Source organism: Cucurbita maxima, unplaced genomic scaffold (assembly GCF_002738345.1).
Source record: "Cucurbita maxima cultivar Rimu unplaced genomic scaffold, Cmax_1.0 Cma_Scf00058, whole genome shotgun sequence".
NCBI classification, from domain to species: Eukaryota; Viridiplantae; Streptophyta; class Magnoliopsida; order Cucurbitales; family Cucurbitaceae; genus Cucurbita; species Cucurbita maxima.
This window is the reverse complement of record NW_019272074.1, coordinates 686,642-698,781: the sequence shown is the minus strand read 5'-3', so window position 1 is coordinate 698,781 and position 12,140 is coordinate 686,642.

The following is a 12,140-nucleotide window of genomic DNA, read 5'->3' as shown; positions in this document are numbered from 1 at the left end:
TGTAGACATGATTTTGTTGACAGGTCATGCCCCCGTACTAACACAACAAGAATAGTAAATGTCCATCTAACATGAAAGCAAGTAAAGGGGTTAGAACGGGCATGCGGTCGTGGACAGTACATTCTGGACAAGCATCATTGGAACATCTGACACGCGACCGTAAGCAATGCGCCTTGGGCAAGCATGACCGTGTCACCTTGCAACTTGACTTAAACTCACCTCGCCTTGACAAGGTGTGTAAGTTGTGAGGTTAATACGCATGATCTCACTCCTTATGTGAATTATATGCATATGTTAGTTACGTCTTATGATCTAATTAGGTTATAATTGGTTACAATACCTAATAACTTAGATTTTGTTGCATGATGAATAGATTATGTACCCTAAAATCTGAAGGGATACTTGACGAGGTGGTAGAGTAGGTAGAGCCTTGACTGAGACCGAGCGTGCTCAAATTCCTTATAAGTACTTGACGAGGTGGTAGAGTAGGTAGAGCCTTGACTGAGACCGAGCGTGCTCAAATTCCTTATAAGGAAAGGCTCGCTAAGAACAAGCGTCGGAATAAGTGGATACCATGATACTACAATCTATGATCTAGGCCACTAAGGTAAACTAGGGTAAAATAAAAAGTGGGGACAATGTCAGAATATCTTGGACATCGAGAGTATTGAGATTTATCCCATAAAGCCTTGTAATTAATTGTTTAATTTTAATAATAAATTTGATTATTTTATTTAAAATTTAACATTATCCATGGTATGAAAAGTCCTAGATCATTGATGTACTCTTAAACAATATGTGATTGACATACAAGAGGATCATGTTTAAGAACAACTTAAAGGGCCTATAGTATATGGATAAGGTTTGGTCTCTTATACTCATAACATAATTGATACGACTATGTTAGTAATTGTTACAAATGATTATATCTAAAACGTTCACACATGTGAGTGGGTGTATCTTATACTGCAAAGAGTTTGTATAAGATTGGACCACGAAAATATTTTAGCTCCCTTTACAAATTCATTAATCGAGAAAATTAATATTCTATAGGATGACCATATGCGACTCAATCTTAATCCTAAGTGAGTTGAGAATGACTTTTATAGCAAATTTAATATGTCTAATGTTTTAGAAACTTGACCAAATAGGGAGCTGAGAACATAATTTCACGAGATGAAATTCACTCTTTTCGTCCGATATAGAATAAGTAGATGAGTAGTTCCCTTAAGTGATGATTTCGGGACTTGAACAATGGAGTCACACTCTCTCACCGTCCCTGGAGAGACTTGGTTTATGGTTTGATCATAAATAAATTGTTCATGAGAGAGTTAGTGGCACTTGAGGGATAAGCTATTACAATCAACGCATGATTGCTTGTAACGATTATATCAAAGGTCAAAACTTGATCTACACTATATTATAAGCGTGCAACAATAGGTCTACCATGGAGTGGCTTATAGTTAATGAACCAAGTTGATTAATTAAGGAATATATTTAATTAATTTTATATCATTGCAGCTTATAATCAATAAGGTCACCATAAGGTTCCTTTGCTAGCTCATAGTAACACTAAAAAGATCGATTTAGTTGAAGGAAAATTTCAAAGAAGAAAAAGTATTTAATTTCAAGTGTTCAAATTGATATTTAACATATGACTTAGATTAAATACAAAAAGAGAAAAATATATATAGTTTGGAGGGTTTAAATTACTATTTAATATATTAGATATATTAAATATAAAGAAATAAAAATACATTTCATTTAATGGGTTCAAATAAGAGAAAAATATATTTATTGTTTTTTATATATTAAATATTAAAATAATCCATGTATATGGATAATCGAATGAAAATATATATTTGAAATTTGAACTACATTTAAATTAGTTAAATATATATTAGAATATCATATGGCATTTAAATATGATTCTAGGAATATGTTATATCCTACTATATTAGATATTCAAATATATTATTTGGTAAATATTCTCAAATCGCGGTAGAGAAGACCCTAGGGTTGAGCCAAAAAGCATCCCACGCATTCTCCATTCCAGAATTCTCTCTAAAAATCTCCTTCTCCCGTCTTTGCAGATTTTCTTTCGAGAAGCGACCACAAGGCTTGACTTTGTGTTTAATTCCTAGCGATGAATACTTTATGGAGGAGATTCAACTATTGGAGAAGTTGGAGCACGTAGATTAAAAATCTGCGAGAACTTTCTCCATATTTCTTCAACGTAGTTTGTTTAACATTTTGTTTTATTTAATTCTAAGTAAGATCAAGGACGATTCTAATACTTCCGCTACGCTAGTTAAACGTTCATTTCCAACGAAGAGGTCAGCGGGACTCAGTAAAAAGGATTAAAAACAACATACATGTAAGCGATCCTCGCGATAGGAATTGACTTAAACATGTTTGATATTTTGTGGTCACGTTGTTAGGATAGAAATATACCGGTCTAGGACCTTGAATCACAATTTACGATCCTCCTTTGGTTAAAAATGAACAAAAATATTAAAGAGTTTAAAAGATGGGGTTTAGATCAACCATTAAGGGTTAGTTAAGTTGAACCAACCACATGATCATCTTCTACCTTGTGACCATTCCGACATGCGTGTGGGGAAGACTTAGATAGAACGATATCACCATCAATCAGCATATTCTAGGCCTCGATTGAAATTGGTTCCTTCACCAAACTTCAAGACATCTTGAACTTGAACATGTCGGTACCAATCTCAGCAATTAACATTAACTAAGAAAAGAGAAATTGAGGCGCAAAATCATGGGGTTAACCAAACTTACCCCGAACTTCGGTGACTAAAACTTTTTTCCATTTGCACGTTCGAGCCCTCAGTTCACTATGATTTCACCCTCTTTGTTATAAACGCTAAGAGCCCAGAATTATACCTTATTAACCAGAAATGAGGGGAAAATTTAAGGATTAAACTCTCTTCTTTTGGGTCTCAAAACCGACATTTGAAATTCAAATCTAATCAATCAATCTACTCTGTTTCAATTCTAAGTCCTTTATGAAAATGTTGCAATCACCATAAAGCTTAAGATCAAGAGTTTGTCAATTTCAATGATGAGAGTATTTCATGAAGGAAAGGTTCAGGTCTTACTCAATAGTTCATTTCTTCGTTCCTAAGATTGAGCCCATAAGTCCCAAATTCAACTCTAGAGAAGTCTTGTCCAATGCCGAATGATTAAAAAAAGCCCTAAAAATAAAAAGAAAAATAGTGGTAGATGGCCACAAAGTCTCCAAGGGAAGTTATTGACAACAAAGTGGGTTTTAAGTTCGCGTTCACTTGCAAATAAATAAGTCTACCCTAGTTTGCCTAAGTACGAACTATTTTCAAAATAGCGAGAAGGAAACATGACAATATATCATACGGTCTCGATCATTGGTTCATAATGTGAGATCCATATAGAGGTTTGCAGTGGCTTTTGGACTGTCCTCCTATGGAAGTTATTTGCACGGGTCAATATTAAGCTGAACTCTTAAAAGGATAAACTACGGTATCTAAAATAATGGGTAGATTTGTTAAGATTGTTAATGATGTGGTTGAGCAAACTAATAGTTACTTAAACAACTATAGGAATAAGAGTTATTCGAGTATAATATTTAACAACTAGAGCAATAAGAGTTATTCTAGTATAATATTTCATTGACATTGTCTCGTCTAGTGAGAACACTTAGACCGACTCCACGACTGCAATTGTTTTAAATCACTAAATACCATACCATACCAAAAAGTTTATTGGGTTTCAGCTTTTGTCAAAGTTGTTTGATTTTTATGGTAGAATTGGTAAATAATTTATAAGCCCTTTAGAGCATTTTTATTATCCTTTAATCATAGTACCAACACGTTTTGCCAAAAATTAGATTTTTCTGCTAAGCAAGCAGAAGATTCAACCACACCAGAGGTAGTTCCTTCGGCATTTTTACATGAAGCTTTAGCGATGTGATTCTCATAAGTTAGGTTTATGTCTTTCATGCTTAATCCGGTGCAATGATTTATTGAGCTACAATCAAAATTGATTGCTATTTCAGTGGCGGAAGTTCTCTTGTTGTCTTCGTATGTTACTTCGCTGACTTTAACTCCAGAAGCCTATTAGAATAAAGAAGAACGATCAACGTATGCTACGGAAACTGATAAACAAGAATATCTATAAAAAAAATTTACCACCTAAAACCTTCATACCATTTTAAGATATGTAAGGGTAGTGGAGTCCGCAATTTATTACCCACAAAAGTAATTTAATTTAACAAAAAATAATACTAATAATTTAGCCCCCATTTTAAGCCTAACAAATTTCAAACAATTAAAAAGAGAATAAATCAATTATTTATAAAATTAAAATATTGAGTTCTATTCAAATTTAAGGTTAAATACAATTAGAAAAAAATTAACTTGTTTGAAATTGACGAGAAATTATACCTGACCAGGACAGTCTTTCTCATGTGGACAATAATTTTGATCAATTATGATCGAGTTTTTCACATTATCCATAATGATGTGTTGAAAATAAATTAGGGAGTACTTCGGCTATGGCCAACCAAGTAAGTGGCCTTACTATAGGTTAGGCTAAAGATTGTTTGAATTATGAAGATGTATGAGTATGACGTTTTGTTGCGATGTATGTTAAATGTACGTTATTTATGTTTTGATGCATGACGTACATGTTATATCTGATGCACTTAATAGCTTCTATGAAAATGATATTAATGTAAATATCCACGAGCACATGTTACATAGTGTAATCAAGAGATGAGACTAGAGGGTTGTGTCAGAAGAAATGTATAATTGGACTTAGAAGAACCTCATGCATATTGTATGCTCACAAGCATAGGGCTACTTCCCCTAGAGATGATGAGTGCAGACGCGCACCGTATGATGACTGATGAAGAGTGTGCACAAATGAGGGTTTTCATGAGCCGCATGATACTATGGGGTTTCGCTGACCTCCAGACGTCGCTACAGATTAGCTTAACCAGAGAGTCCAAGGGGTGTGCGAGGGCCCTAGGATTCACACTCGCACGTGATTAGAGATAGGTCCCTAATTCATGATTGAATGTGTTTGCATTAGCATGGCCCCTATAGTGGGATCACATACTAAGTATTTCTTTTGAAATACTCAGGTCATGTGCCATATTGTTTTTTAGGTAAAGGCAAGGTGCCCATGTACGGTTGACGGCGGCATCGGGATCAAAGACTGTGGTGCGTGTATAGGATAGTTGCATATTTAAAATTCCTAGTCTTGGTTAGGATAGGGAGTTTGCATTTCATTTATTTAAATTATTTAATTTGTAATTTTTTTTTTACCTTATTTTGGACTCTAGCATGATGTTTGAAACACGTAAGTCTCACAGTGTTTTCTAATGTTTTAACGTATTCTAAAGTTTTAAATTTTTCCGCTAATAAAGATGAGCATTCTTAGAGTTATATTCTGCATTAGAGATGAGCATGAGACGTTAGTGGCGACTCTAGATATGTGGAAATTTAGGGTCGTTACAGTTGTTATCAGGGCTCTAGGTTTTAGTTTCTGTAGACTAGCCTACGATGTAGGCTTGGCATGCTCCATGGTCCCAACGTCGATGCCCCATTACCGTTAGGTACGCCTGCATAAGATGAGAAAAGAGAAACGTTTTTTAACTCGCATGCATTTTTATGTTAATGTTACTGAAATTGCTGTGAAATTTCATGTATTTATTTAAGAGTATGATATGATGTGTTGCATGCAGAGTGATTTTATTTGCAATGTGATGTGAACTTAGTATATGTGATGTACAACATAGTTTCATAAGTAATGAGCCTTAGACTTAAGAGATGCTATCTTGGTTTCTAGAACCATGCTGCCTAGACCACGCGAAAATGTAAGACAAGGAAGGGGATGACCTCCTATTAGAGGTAGAGGACGAGGTGAGGCTGAAGAGAGCCCACCTCGAGAGGGATCTGAGATAGGGTTTGAATTAGAACCCTTACTGCATGTATGGTTGGCAAGCAGCCCTAAGAGGGTGGACATAGTAACTAAGGATAGAGTAAAGAATGACCAAGCAATAGTAGTCGACCAAATTTTACGCGGTCCTAATAGTAGTAAAGATGACCGACTTCGACGTAATACTAGGCATGGATTGACTAGCTGTAAATTGTGCTAGTATAGACTGTCACGAAAAAAAAGTGATATTCTCACCACCAGTATGACCTAGCTTTAAATTTAAATGTACAAGTACCGGGACTACCTCAACCTAGCTTTAAATTTAAATGTACAAGTACCGGGACTACCTCAACCTAGCTTTAAATTTAAATGTACAAGTACCGGGACTACCTCAAAGGTAGTCTCGATAATGAAAGCAAAGAGACTAGTCCAACAAGGTAGTTGGTCTATATTAGCATGTGTCGTAGACGTAAAAGGAAAAGAAAAGACCCTAGAAAACGTGTCCATCGTAAACGAGTTTCCAGATGTGTTTTCAGATGACCTACCTGGAATACCCCTTCTCGAGCGGTCGACTTCATCATCGAACTCGAGCCAAAAACTGGGCCTATTTCTAAAGCACCCTATTGCATGGTGCTAGCAGAGTTGAAGGAACTCAAGGCGCAATTACAAGACTTACGGGATAAAGGGTTCATTCGACCTAGCATATTCCCCTAGGGTTTCGCCAGTGTTGTTTGTTTAGAAGAAAGATGGATCGATGCGTTTGTGCATCGATTACAGAGAGTTAAATAAGAGAACCATAAAGAACAAATACCCTCTGCCTAGAATAGAAGACTTATTCGATCAACTCAGAGAGGCGACGATATTTTCTAGGATAGATTTGGGGTTAGGTTACCATTAAATAAAGAGTAAAGAAAAAGATGTACCAAAGTTTGTGGTGATGTCATTTGGCCTCTCCGATGCTCCAGCTGTGTTAGTGGAGTTAATGAACCGAGTGTTCAAGGACTGTCTAGACACTTTTGTGATCGTGCTCATTGATGACATCCTAGTATACTAAAAAATAAACCTAGAACAGTAGGAACACCTCTAAAAAGTCTTAGCCACCCTAAGAGAGAACAAGTTGTACGCCAAGATCTCAAAGTGCGAATTTTGGTTATGACAAGTCTCTTTCGTATGATACATGGTGACAAAGGACGGATTATCCGTAGATCCTACTAAGGTCAAAGCGGTGACAAAGTAGGAATGACCAACTACGATATCATCAATACAGAGTTTCTTGGGACTAGCGGGATACTATCGAAGGTTCATGCAAGACTTCCCTAGAATAGCCTCGCCTTTGACACAGTTAATGACGAAAGGGGTACCATTTATATGGAATGATGCTTGTGAGGAAAGCTTCTATAACTTAAAAGAGAGATTGGTAACCGCCCCGATACTCACAGTACCCAAGAGATCATAAGGGTATGTAATCTATAGTGACATGTCCAAGAAGGAACTAGGATGTGTGTTAATGCAACACGGTAAAGTTTTTGCACACGTGTCCCGTCAACTAAGAGAATATGAAAAGAATTACCCTACCCACGACCTGTAGTTGGCCGCTGGAGTGTTCGTACTGAAAATTTGGCAACACTACCTATACAGATAAAACTCAAATTTTTACCGACCACACGAGTCTAAGAACTTTACGTCAGCGTTCTGGCGCGGACTTCAGAAAGCACTGGGTACCCGCCTCGACTTTAGTACCGCCTTCAACCCCCAAACTGATGGACAAATGGAGCATTTAAACCAAATTCTAGAGAACATGTTACGCGCTTGCCTACTAGATTTTAAGGGAAGTTAGTTGTATAATAACAGCTTCCAAGCAACTATCGGAATGACACCGTTTGAGGCCCTGTACGAAAAACGGTGTAGGTCCCCACTATGCTGGGACGAAGTAGGTGAGAGATAGTTAGTAGGACCCGAGCTGGTTCGACTCACCAATGAGGCTGTCCAGAAAAATCGAGATAGGATGCGTACCGCTCAAAGTAAACAGAAAAGCTACGCCGATGTAATGCGTAGAAGCCTGAAGTTTGAGATAGGGGACCCAGTATTCCTCAAAGGTAGCACCTATGAAAGTCTTGAGGTTCGAACGTAAGGGCAAGTTAAGTCCTAAATTCATTGGACCATTCGAGATCCTAGAGCGAGTTGGTCCAGTAGGGTATGAGTTAGCCCTACCTCCAGCCCACTCAGGAGTACACGATGTATTTCATTTGTTGATGCTAAGGAAGTACATTACGGACCCTATCCACGTAATAGACTACGAACCACTCCAACTCAATAAAGATCTGAGCTACGAGGAAAAACCAGTAAAAATCTTAGCTACAGAAGTAAAAACCTTACGCAACAAGTAGTAGTAGTAAAATAAAGAAGAAAAGAAAATTTTACCACCTCTTCTTTAATCTCTCCACCCTATCCACCCTACCCACCCTACCATCAATAATTTTGCAAACAAAACAGAAAAAAGAAAAAGAAAGAAAAGATTTGCTGGGAAGAAGAAAGGCAAATAATGGAGAGATGGTTAGATAGATAATAGAATAGCGATATCATTTGAAAAAGTTAATAGTGTAAATCACATCGCTAAAGCTTCATGTAAAAATGCCGAAGGAACTACCTCTATTGTAGTTGAACCTTATGGATGCTTAGTAGACAAATCTAATTTTTGGCAAAACCGGTTGGTACTAAGATTAAAGGATAATAAAAATGCTCTAGAGGGCTTTAAATAATTTACCAATTTCACCATAAAAATAGAACAACTTTGACAAAAATTCAAACCCAATAAACTTTTTCCTATGGTATAGTATTTAGTGATTTAAAACAATTGCGGTATGTGGAGTAGGTCTAAGTATTCCCACTAAACGAGACAATGTCAATGAAATATTATACTAGAATAACTCTTATTTCTATAGTTGTTTAAGTAACTATTAGTTTGCTCAACCACATCATTAACAATCTTAATAAATCTACCCATTATTTTAGATACCATAGTTTATCATTTTAAGAGTTCAGCTTAATATTGACCCGTTCAAATAACTTCCATAGGAGGACAGTCCAAAAGCCACCGCAAACCTCTATATGGATCTCGCATTATGAACCAATGATCAAGCCCGTATGATATATTGTCATGTTTCAATCTTGCTATTTTGAAAATAGTTCATACTTACGCAAACTAGGGTAGACTTATTTATTTGCAAGTGAACTCGAACTTAAGACCCACTTTTTTGTCAATAACTTTCCTTTGAGACTGTGGCCATCTACCAATATTCTTCTTGTTATTTTTAGGGCTTTTTTTAATCATTCCCCATTGGACAAGACTTCTTTAGAGTTAAATTTGGAACTTATGGGCTCAATCTTAGGAACGAAGAAATGAACTCTTTAGTAAGACGTGAACCTTTCCTTCATGAAATACTCTCATCATTGAAATTGACAAACTCTTGATCTTAAGCTTTATGGTGATTGCAACATTTTCATAAAGAACTTGGAATTTAAACACAGTGGATTGATTGATCAAATTTGAATTTCAAATGTCGGTTTTGGGATCCAAAAAAAGAGAGTTTAATCCTAAAACTTTCCTCTCATTTCTTCATAATAAGGTATAATTTTGGGCTCTTTGTGTTAATAGCAAAGAGGGTGAAATCAATAGTCAACTGAGGGCTAGAACGTGCAAATGGAAAAAAGTTTCTTGTCACCGAAGTTTTGGATAAGTTTGGTTAACCCCATGATTTTGAGCCTCAATTTCTCTTTTCTTAGTTAATGTTAATTGCTGAGATTGGTACCTACATGTTCAAGTTCAAGATATCTTGAAGTTTGGTGAAGGAACCAATTTCAATCGAGGCCTAGAATATACTCATCGAGGGTGATATCGGACTATCTAAGCCTTCACCACACGCATGTCGGAATGGTCACAAGGTAGAAGATGATCATGTGGTTGGTTCACCTGAACTAACCATTAATGGTTGATCTAAACCCCATCCTTTAAACTCGATAATGTTTTTGTTCAATTTTAACCAAAGGAAGATTGTAAATTGTGATTCAAGGTCCTAGACATGTATATTTCTATCCTAACAACCTGATCACAAAATATAAAACATGTCAAGTCAATTCCTATCATGAGAATCGCTTACCTATATGTTGTTTTTAATACTTTTTACTAATTTCTCTTTTTTTTCTTTTTTTTTAACATGAATTTTGACCTAATTATGATATTTGAAGAGATTTAAGCTTGAGGAAGGGCTAAAACGGAACTTTTTCAAGCAGGTAAATAGTCAATTTGATTTTAGGAATTTACTTGGGAATGTTTTTGATATTTTGTGATCAGGTAGTTAGGATAGAAATATACATGTCTAGGAGGTTGAATCACAATTTACGATCCTCCTTTAGTTGAATTAGCGTGATAGGACGAACTAACGATTATTCATGTCTTTATTGAACAGAGCTGCTCAATTCATGTCTTAATATTTATTTCTACAATCCAAAACAACGAGTAAGACTTCAACACATATAAACAAGGTCTCAACAAACAACTTGGGGCTATATACCAGAAAACTCTACCTTAATTCTACTTGCCATAGCGAGTAAAATCATTCTATCATGACTCAATGGCCAAACCTAGTCCAACTTTAGCACTCTTATCAATCGCTTGGGTGTCTACATCCGCAGATACGGTGAGGAACGACATTGGACGCAATTCGTGCTGGATAAGAGCACTGGCTTTGCCAAAGTTGTTCACTCGAGCCTTCACCGTGGTCAGTAGACTAAGTGCATGTTAGGTGCCAATGGTGATGGTATTCTAAAAAAAACAGGGTAGCTTCCATAAAGCCTTTGTGATATCTTTTTGTCCCAAAATCACACTTTTGGACTCGTGGGGTGTTTTGTAGTTGAACCATCGAGGCAGTGCACAAGAGAACATGTACTCAAGTTATTTGGCTTCATTGGAAGCTTTCATAGTTGGCCACTTGTCAACATTTTCTCCTTCACATGACTCGCATTGGATAGCGTCCGCTTTGTCTCATTTTCACGTGCTTCAAAAAGTGGCATAACAAGCTTGTGGTGTTTAGATCTTTCTCTTATTCGACGAGTTGGGGCTATGTTCTTCCCTTTAAATGTCAGTGGGTCAAACTTGTAAGAGTCCCGCTGACCTCTCCGTTGGAAATGAATGTTTAACTAGCACAGCAGAAGTATTAGAATCGTCCTTGATCTTACTTAGAATTAAACAAAACAAAATGTTAAACAAACTACGTTGAAGAAATATGGAGAAAGTTCTTGCTGATTTTTAATCTACTTGCTCCAACTTCTCCAATAGTTGAATCTCCTTCGTAAAGTATTCATCGCTAGGAATCGAACACAAAGTCAAGCCTCGTGGTCGCTTCTTGAAAGAAAATCTGCAACGACGAGAGAAGGAGATTTTTAGAGAGAATTCTGGAATGGAGAATGCGTGGGATGCTTTTTGGCTCAACCCTAGGGTCTTCTCTACAACGATTTGAGATTATTTACCAAATAATATATTAGAATATCTAATATAGTAGGATAAAACATATTCCCCGAATCATATTTAAATGCCGTAAGATATTCTAATATATATTTAACTAATTCAAATGTAGTTCAAATTTCAAATATATATTTTCATTCGATTATCCATATACATGGATTATTTTAATATTTAATATATCAAAAACAATAAATATATTTTTCTTTTATTTGAACCCATTAAATGAAATGTATTTTTCTTTCTTTATATTTAATTTATCTAATATATTAAATAGTAATTTAAACACTCCAAACTATATATATTTTTCTCTTTTTGTATTTAATCTAAGTCATATGTTAAATATCAATTTGAACACTTGAAATTAAATACTTTTTCTTCTTTGACATTTTCCTTCAACTAAATCGATCCTTTGAGTGTTACTATGAGCTAGCAAAGGAACCTTACGGTGACCACCGTATTGATTATATGCTGCAATGATATAAAATTAATTAAATATATTCCTTAATTAATCAACTTTGTTCATTAACTATAGGTCACTCCATGGTAGACCTATTGTTGCACACTTATATAATGTAGATCAAGTTTTGACCATTGATATAATCGTTACAAGCAATCACGAGTTGTTCCAAAAATCTTATCTCTCAACTGCCACTAACTCTCTCATGAATAATTTATATAT